Source organism: Oncorhynchus keta, chromosome 18, assembly GCF_023373465.1.
Source record: "Oncorhynchus keta strain PuntledgeMale-10-30-2019 chromosome 18, Oket_V2, whole genome shotgun sequence".
NCBI classification, from domain to species: Eukaryota; Metazoa; Chordata; class Actinopteri; order Salmoniformes; family Salmonidae; genus Oncorhynchus; species Oncorhynchus keta.
Genome location: NC_068438.1, coordinates 26,134,170 through 26,144,180, shown reverse-complemented (window position 1 = coordinate 26,144,180; position 10,011 = coordinate 26,134,170).

Below are 10,011 nucleotides of genomic sequence, written 5' to 3'. Positions count from 1 at the left end.
GTGTAAGGTATACCAGTCTTCTTACTTGAGACATGGGTGGTCGTCATTCCGTCATCATGTGGTCCACCACAGGGCAAAGGGGACAGGCTGTTTGTGGACACAGAGAGACTATGGCCTAAACACAGGCCTGCTGCTCTGCTGGGGTTCTTCTACTGTAAGAGGGGCTATGTGCTACAGAGAGAGAAAGGCTGTGTGTGTGTGTTTGTATGTGTGTGTTTGTGTGTATTTGCGTGTGCGTGTGCACATCTAGTTCATCAGAGAATCTTTTTACAATGGAGCTGTGTGTGTTTGTGTGTGTGTGTGTGTGTGTGTGTGTGTGTGTGTGTGTGTGTGTGTGTGTGTGTGTGTGTGTGTGTGTGTGTGTGTGTGTGTGTGTGTGTGTGTGTGTGTGTGTGTGTGTGTGTGTGTGTGTGTGTGTGTGTGTAGAACCAGCAGGATGCAAGACAGCAGCCAGGGGTTAGTATATCTCACCCCTCCAATCCACCACTCCAACCGTCCCCTCCCTGCTCCTTCTCCTACAGACAGAAATAGAAGGTGGAAGGAAGCTACCCTACCTGCAAAGCAAAAAAAAGAGAGAGGTGGAGAGGGAAACAATATTTAAATGGGTACCTGAGGGAGAGGAAAGACAGAAATGTAGGCAGGCCTCTCATCTTTAATTGGTTCCAAGTGTCCCAGATTCACTGGTAAAGTAAACTCCCCTGGCTATCCTGTGCTGTACCGTCCTTACAAAACGCACGGCTGCCTGCCAGCCGCAACAAAAGTATGGACTTTTATTTCATTTTCATTAGGCAATTTCCTGGGGAGTTGCTTCCCGTCGGTCCAGAGGCAGGTGATATACAAGATTTGGACACAGCCTGAGGACCTACTGTGAAGCGGTTGGATGTCTCGCTCTCAAGGCCTCTTATTGTGTGCCTTTGTAATAAACATCCGGAGGTTAAGGGTTGACGTCAATTATATTTATTTTAAGCCCGTAAACTAAAATTATGGAGAATTTTCACCAAAGTAGGGTAACCTAGTTTATCGCATTTGCTTGAAAGAAGAGAGAATAGGATAAACATATATTGTTTTGGCAAACTAATGGACAAAGTGACTAATTAAGTGTTTGTCACAGCTGAGTAATACGAAAAAGATAATGATTTCTGGTTGTTTCACCTCCTCGCTCTGGATAAGTGTCTCTGACAAATGACTAAAACGTAAACGTAATGAGTAAAGCAGATAGTTTAATGCACATAACATCTGAAGTTATACCTTATAAATATCAATATAAATATACCTGGAAATGGTAAATGACTGATTGCACCTTACACAGATCTTGTCTAAGCCCATGGGCTCAGGAGAATGTGAGTTTTCACTGCTTCTGATTTAACATGTGCCAAGTTTCTTTCACTTTCTTTGACTCCTTGTTACCAAACCCTCTAGAAATCCCCTATCCCTGCCTTTCTCTTTTTGGGCTTTCATTGTGACTTTATACTGTAGCTTCACACATAACATAATGTCGAAACGAGAGAGTGAACTTTGAACGGTAGGTCTACATCTCATTCACTCATCAAATCGATTTGATATCAAAGTGAGAAGTGAGAACCAAAATATAAACTAAAACATCAACGACTGGGCATTGAAAATATGTATCAGTCCTAAACAGGGGGAGGTGGTGATCCATCTCACAGACATATAAACATCAGCACAGTGTTTATTATGCCTCTTTAATGAGAAGGTTGCCTTGTAAAGACCTGTGTTTGGCTCCTGTGTGTTTGGCTAGCTGCTGTGTCTGGCCTGGGATCAGCCCAAGCAGCTGGCCGAGGATGAGCTGAGTTCTCACATATTCATCACATTAGAGAGAGAGCAAGGCTTGTGAATGGACACCACAGAGCTCTCTGAACCCCAACCCCCCCAGTGTTAAAGGGCAGACCACCATCAGACCACCATGCCTCTCTCCTGTAGCCTTATCCCCTCCAGCCCCCTCTCCCCATGCAGCCAGGCCCTCTGTCCTCTCCCATCCTGTTTTCAGGCTGCCAGGTCCAGATAAGGTGACTTGGCAGGGAGTTGGAATACTGGCTGTAACGTCGTTCTTCGTTTGTCAACAGAGAGTCGGACCGAAATGCAGCGTGGTGGTTACTCATGATCTTTAATGAAGGATCGCGATACATGAAATAACTATTACAAAATACAAAACAACAAACGGAACGTGAAATCTAATTACAGCCTATCTGGTGAAACTACACAGAGACAGGAACAATCACCCACGAAATACAAAGCGAAACCAGGCTACCTAAATACGGTTCCCAATCAGAGACAACGAGAATCACCTGACTCTGATTGAGAACCGCCTCAGGCAGCCAAGCCCATACAACACCCCTACTCAGCCGCAATCCCAATAATACAAAATCCCCAATACGAAATACAACAACATAAACCCATGTCACACCCTGGCCTGACCAAATAATTAAAGAAAACACAAAATACTAAGACCAAGGTGTGACAGAACCCCCCCTAAGGTGTGGACTCCCGGACGCACCTCAAAACCATAGGGAGGGTCCGGGTGGGCGTCTGTCCATGGTGGCGGTTCCGGCTCGGGATGTGGACCCCACTCCATTAATGTCCTAGTTCCTCCCCTTCGCGTCCTGGGATAATCCACCGTCGCCGCCGACCATGGCCTAATAGTCCTCACCCAGAACCCCACTGAACTGAGGAGCAGCTCGTGACTGAGGGGCAGCTCGGGACTGAGGGACAGCTCAGGACTGAGGGGCAGCTCGGGACTGAGGCAGCTCGGGACTGAGGGACAGCTCAGGACTGAGGGGCAGCTCGGGACTGAGGCAGCTCGGGACTGAGGGGCAGCTCGGGACTGAGGGGCAGCTCGGGACTGAGGGGCAGCCCGGAACTGAGGGGCAGCCCGGAACTGAGGGGCAGCCCGGAACTGAAGGGAAGCCCAGTACTGAGAGAAAGCCCAGTACTGAGAGGAAGCCCAGTACTGAGAGGAAGCCCAGTACTGAGATGAAGCTCAGGCAGGTAGTAGACTCCGGTAGATCCTGGCTGGCTGGCGGATCTGGAAGATTCTGGTTGACTAGTAGATCTGGAAGAGACTGGTTGACTGGCAGATCTGGAAGAGACTGGTTGACTGGCAGATCTGGAAGAATCTGGTTGACTGGCAGATCTAGAAGATCATGGCTGACTGGCGGATCTAGCTGCTCTATGCAGACTGACAGCTCCTTGCAGACTGACAGCTCTGGCAGCTCCTTGCAGACTGACAGCTCCTTGCAGACTGGCAGCTCTTTGCAGACTGGCAGCTCTGGCTGCTTTATGCAGACTGACAGCTCTGGCTGCTTCATACAGACTGACAGCTCTGACTGCTCCATGCAGGCTGACAGCACCCTGCAGACTGGCAGCTCCTTGCAGACTGACAGCTCCTTGCAGACTGACAGCTCCTTGCAGACTGGCAGCTCTTTGCAGACTGACAGCTCTGGCTGCTTCATGCAGACTGACAGCTCTGACTGCTCCATGCAGGCTGACAGCACCCTGCAGACTGGCAGCTCTTTGCAGACTGACAGCTCTTTGCAGACTGACAGCTCTGGCTGCTTCATGCAGACTGACAGCACCTTGCAGACTGACAGCTCCCTGCAGACTGGCAGCTCAGGCTGCTCCGAACAGGCAGGAGGCTCCGGCAGCGCTATCGAGGAGGAAGGCTCTGATAGCGCTGAACAGACAGGAGACTCCAGTAGCGCAGGAGGGAAGGAAGGCTCTGGCTGTGCTGAACAGGCGAGAGACTCCGACAGCGCAGGAGGGAAGGAAGGCTCTGGCTGTGCTGAACAGGCGAGGCGCACAGAAGGCCTGGTGCGTGGTGCTGGAACTGGTGCTACAGGATTGAGGACACGCACAGGAAGCCTGGTGCGTGGCTCTGGATAGACCGGACCGTGCAGGCGCACTGGAGCTCTTGAGCACTGAGCCTGCCCAAGCTTACCTGGCTCGATGCCCACTCTAGCCCGGCCAATACGAAGGGCTGGTATGAACCGCACCGGGCTATGCACCCGCACTGGAAACACCGTGCGCTCCATAGCATAACACGGTGTCTGCCCGGTCTCTCTAGCCCACCGGTAAGCACAGGGAGTTTGCGCAGGTCTCCTACCTGGCATAGCCATACTCCCTTTTAGCCCCCCTCCAATAATTTTTTTGGGCTGCTTTTCGGGCTTCTAACCACGTCGCCGTGCTGCCTCCTCATGCCAGCGCCTCTCCGCTTTAGCCGCCTCTATTTCTTCCTTGGGACGGTGATATTCTCCAGGCTGAGCCCAGGGTCCTTTTCCGTCTAATATCATCTCCCAAGACCAGAAGTCCTTATATCGCTGCTCCTCACAATTAACAGGGAGAGTAGGCTCAGGTCTGACTCCTGACTCAGCCACTCTCTCTCTGAGCCCTCCCCCAATAAATATTTGGGGGTGACTTTCGGTTTTAGCTCTGCGCCGCCGTGTCTTTCTTTTCGATTCCATTCGCCTATAGCCCTCTTCGCACTGCTCCAGCGAATCCCAGGCGGGCTCAGGCACTCTCTCTGGGTCGGCCGCCCACCTGTCTATTTCTTCCCACGTCGTGTACTCCAAGCCTCTGCTGTCCATAACGTCCTCCTTTTTCTGCTCCTGCTGTCGCTGCCTGTAACCACGCCACTCGGTCCGTGTGTGGTGGGTGATTCTGTAACGTCATTCTTCGTTTGTCAACAGAGAGTCGGACCGAAATGCAGCGTGGTGTTTACTCATGATCTTTAATGAAGGATCGCGATACATTAAATAACTATTACAAAATACAAAACAACAAACGGAACGTGAAATCTAATTACAGCCTATCTGGTGAAACTACACAGAGACAGGAACAATCACCCACAAAATACAAAGCGAAACCAGGCTACCTAAATACGGTTCCCAATCAGAGACAACGAGAATCACCTGACTCTGATTGAGAACCGCCTCAGGCAGCCAAGCCCATACAACACCCCTACTCAGCCGCAATCCCAATAATACAAAATCCCCAATACGAAATACAACAACATAAATCCATGTCACACCCTGGCCTGACCAAATAATTAAAGAAAACACAAAATACTAAGACCAAGGCGTGACACTGGCCTTCACCTCGCTGAGCGGAAATCTAGGAAGCTAAGTCCACGCCACACCGCATGAACAATAGACAGAGAGGAAGCAGTAGGAATAAAAAAAGGAATGAGAGGACAGGAGAGCAACAAGGCTTTAGTGAATACTGAAGCCAGATTCTATTCTAATTCACTGGCCCACAAATCATTCCCAAAATACAACTCAAATACTAAAAATGTGATTTCTGATTTTATTGTCTATATCCTCGCTGTTATCTCCACATGCCAAGTGCAATTCATTTATCAGATAACAGGTTCCATTTGAACATGCAGTCATCAACACAACTATTGAGAAGGACTCTGGATGGCTCTAGGTGGGTGGTGTGTATCTGTGATGTGTACTGTTGTACTGTATGGCTGTTACTGTGTAGAGCAGGTGCTGGGTTGAGGCTGTGTAGCCACAGTAACAGCCCAGCTACCTCGCGTTCCATTCCCTCTCTGCTTTACTGTCTGATGTTTATCAGACAGGCTCAGACACAAAGCCTGCAGTCCACCTCTCTCCTTTCCCACTTCACACACATATATCCCCCTCCCAACCCCAACCACGTCAACACTGCTCAGAGTCTAGCTCCAGTTCCTCATCCGACCTCCAGTCTCCAGTTCAGTAGAGGTATCTTCTCTCTGGACTTCTTGACTTCGTCAGTCTGAACAACCACCTCTTCACAGCCTATCTTTCTCTCTGTTTAACAAATGTACCAGGCTCTCTAGTGAGCCAGGCCTAATGCAAATATATGGTCACTCTGTATTCTGGCAACCCTATTCTACAACCCCGGCCCACACTCCTCTCCCCTGTCCAGACAAGGCCGCTCTCCTCGGACCAGACTGGGCATTACTCTCCCTCCCCGGTTCAACTCTCCCCCACCCCTGCCATAACATGCCACTGAAGTAATGTCTGTATTTATAATCTGAGTCTAAGGGGAGCAGATCTCGCACCTTGCCTTAAATTTTCCGCTGTTGATGGAAACACACCCAAGACCAACACTGTGTTGTATGGAGGTGATGGGTTTGGCCTACAAAGCCCTGGTCCCACAGACCCTTCAGGTTTGCTAAGGCAGTGTGTATACTGTATGTGCTGCAACCCCAGAGAGCATGTGGGAGGGCGCACTATGGTCTACTCGGATTGAGACCGCAAATACAAGGCTGGTCAGCTGTGGGGGAGATGTGAGGAAGCCACCAATATGGGGTTAAAACAGGCCAGGTCGCAGTTGCAAATGAGAACTTGTTCTCAACTAGCCTACCTGGTTAAATAAAGGTGAAATAAAAAATAAAATAAAAACCACAACATTTAAACAATATATAATTCAAAACGTTCATGAGCTTGAATGAATGAGAGTGGCTACACAGACAGGTCATCCCAGTGGTGTCACGTTCTGACCTTTATTTCCTTTGTTTTGTATTTATTTAGTATGGTCAGGGCGTGAGTTGGGTGGGAAGTCTGTGTTTGTTTTTCTAGGTTTTGGGTATTTCTATGTTTCGGCCTAGTATGGTTCTCAATCAGAGGCAGGTGTCATTAGTTGTCTCTGATTGAGAATCATACTTAGGTATCCTGGGTTTCACTGTGTGTTTGTGGGTGATTGTTCCTGTCTCTGTGTTTTGCACCAGATAGGGCTGTTTTTGGTTTTCCACGTTTATTGTTTTGTAGTGTTTGTGTTTATCTTTTTTTATTAAACATGAATCAATATAACCACGCTGCATTTTGGTCTGCCTCTACTTCACCACAGGAATACCGTTACAAGTGGAGATCCAGTCAAATTGAGAGGACATCATTTCATTACATTTTATGACACTCTTTCTAGCTGAAACCATGTGTTTGATGTGTTTTATACCATTCCATTTATTCTGCTCCAGCCATTACCATGAGCCAGTCCTCCCCAATTAAGGTGCCACCAACCTCCTGTGAGGAGAGCATATATTCACATTGATAGTATTATGTTTTTAAATTGTATTCTCTATTTGATTTCTCTCCATGTGATGTCCCAATCAATTACATTTGAATATGAAAAAAGCAATACATTGTCAATGTTGAAAAGCATGATCCACACATTTGGAATAAGAGGTTGTGAATCTTTGCACACCTGTTTAGTGTATTGTGTTGTTCAGAGTACTGACAGCTCCCAGTATTGTTGTCTTCAGAGAGTAGGGAGGGGGCTGTGACTGTCCTCATCAGCCAGGCACTGCATTTAGCACCACGCCCATCAAAACTCATTTAGGAACACAGGCTAAAGGTCCAACAACTTACTATCAGCTATCCCCCTTCCCTCCAATGCTTTTCTTTCAAGAAAGAAAACAATTATTAAACGAAAGCTAATGCTCCATCGTTCCAAAAAGGAAATTATTATATTTGAAGTCATGGCAGCAGAGCTTCCTGAAGTGGGCGAAATGCACTAGATTTTTATGTTTGTGTCCTGATCTAAGAAAAACACAGTGCATCCTGGCAGACAGGCAAATATATCCCCCTCGGCCCCCCTGCCACCCCTTCAACTCCCACCCGTTTCCTCAGTACTACTATGTGCATTGCAATTTATATCTCAGAGGAGGAAAAAAAATCTGGAAAACTCCAAAGGTTCCTCTGACCAGAGAAGTGAGGGGAGGAAATTGCATTGATTTAAGCTCAGCTTCTTTTGGCATCTGTCCGCCTTTTGGTTTTCTTTCTTTCCCTAAGTGAGAACGTTTGTTCCAGACCATTTGTTTTAGATACAGTAGTGTAGCTTGTTCTTCTTTTCTTTTTCTACATCCATGAAAATGCTAAGTGGATGTGACAGAGGCTGCCTGGTTGAAAACAGCTATCTTTCTTTAACCTGAACTGGTACCATATGGAAGAAGCTGAATAGTCTGATAGAAATACACTCATGTACTAGTTCATTCATGAGGTTCACTAGGTTCCCTACTAGGTTTATTCATGAGAGGTATTTAGGATGTACGACTGTACATGCACAAGGCTTACACAAATGCTTCAGTTGTAACAGTAAACTTTTGTTATATTATTTGTATATCATTGTCTGTTACATTTCTGTGACTGTCCTTGTCTACCAATGTATCAGGGTTTTGTTACTTGTCCTGTTTTGCGCTAATGGGGATCCCAAAAAAAAAAAAATGTCATGTTGATGAAAAAAGTGAAAATGTCCATTCATGTAATGTGGTCTGGTGTAGCTGGTGAAGAGGAGTCAGGCTCAGGACAGCAGATATGAGTAAATAAACATATTTTACTCAACATAGACAATACAATACAAAATAAGCGAGCCCACATAAACGGACCGTATTACATAAAAACAATCACTCACAAACAAACATGGGGGAACAGAGGGTTAAATAATGAACGAGTAATTGGGGGATTGAAACCAGGGGTTTAAGGCAAAGACAAAACAAATGGAAAATGAAAAGTGGATCGGCGATGGCTAGAAGGCCGGTGACGTCGACCACCGAACGCCGCCCGAACAAGGAGAGGTACCAACTTCGGCGGAAGTCGTGACAGTACCACCCCCTTGACGCGCGGCTCCAGCAGTGCACTGACACCGACCTCGGGGATGACCCGGAGGACGAGGCACAGGGCGATCCGGATGGAGACGGTGGAACTCCCGCAGCAAGGAAGGGTCCAAGATGTCCTCCACCGACACCCAGCATCTCTCTTCCAGACCGTACCCCTCCCACTCCACAAGGTACTGAAGGCCCCTCGTCCGACACCTCGAGTCCAGGATGGCTCGAACAGCATACGCCGGGGCCCCCTCTATGTTCAGAAGGGGTGGAGGAACCTCCCTCACCCCAGACTCCAGGAGTGGACCAGCCACCTCCGGCCTGAGGAGAGACACATGGAACGAGGGATTAATACGGTAATCTGGGGGAAGCTGTAACCTGTAACATACCTCGTTCAGTCTCTTCAAGACTTTGAATGGCCCCACAAACTGCGGACCCAGCTTCTGGCAGGGCAGGCGAAGGGGCAGGTTTTGGGTTGAGAGCCAGACCCGGTCCCCCAGGGGGAACACCGGGGCCTCACTGCGGTGGCAGTCGGCGCCCGCCGCAAATGGGCGGCGTCCCAGGTCTCCTCGGAGCGCTTAAACCATTCGTCCACCGCAGGAGCTTTGATCTGGCTCTGATGCCACGGTGCCAGAACCGGCTGATACCCCAGGACGCACTGGAAAGGAGAGAGGTTAGTGGAGGAGTAGCAGAGTGAGCCCAGGGGATGAACGCCGCCCACTCCCCTGGCCAGTCCTGGCAATATGACCGCAGAAACCTACCCACATCCTGGTTTACTCTCTCCACCTGCCCGTTACTCTCGGGGTGAAAACCTGAGGTGAGGCTGACCGAGACCCCCAGACATTCCATGAACACTCTCCAGATCCTGGACGTGAATTGTGGACCCCGATCAGAGACTATATCCACAGGCACCCCGTAGTGCCGGAAGACGTGAGTGAACAGGGCCTCCGCAGTCTGTAGGGCATTAGGGAGACCGGGCAAAGGGAGGAGACGGCAGGACCGAGGCAGGTGCCTGGGAGCCTTGCACTGGGTGCACACCGAGCAGGAGGAAACAATAACCCTCATGTCCTTGGCCAAGGTGGACTACCAGTACCTTCCACTAAGGCATCGCACCATCCGACCGATGCCAGGGTGACCAGAGGAGGGTGACGTGTAGGCCCAATAGATACAGTGGGGCAAAAAAGTATTTAGTCAGCCACCAATTGTGCAAGTTTCCCACTTAAAAGGACGAGAGAGGCCTGTAATTTTCATCATAGGTACACTTCAAGTATGACAGACAAAATAAGAAAAAAAATCCAGAAAATCACATTGTAGGATTTTTAATGAATTTATTTGAAAATTATGGTGGAAGTATCACAGGCCTCTCTCATCTTTTTAAGTGGGAGAACTTGCACAATTGGTGGCTGATTAAA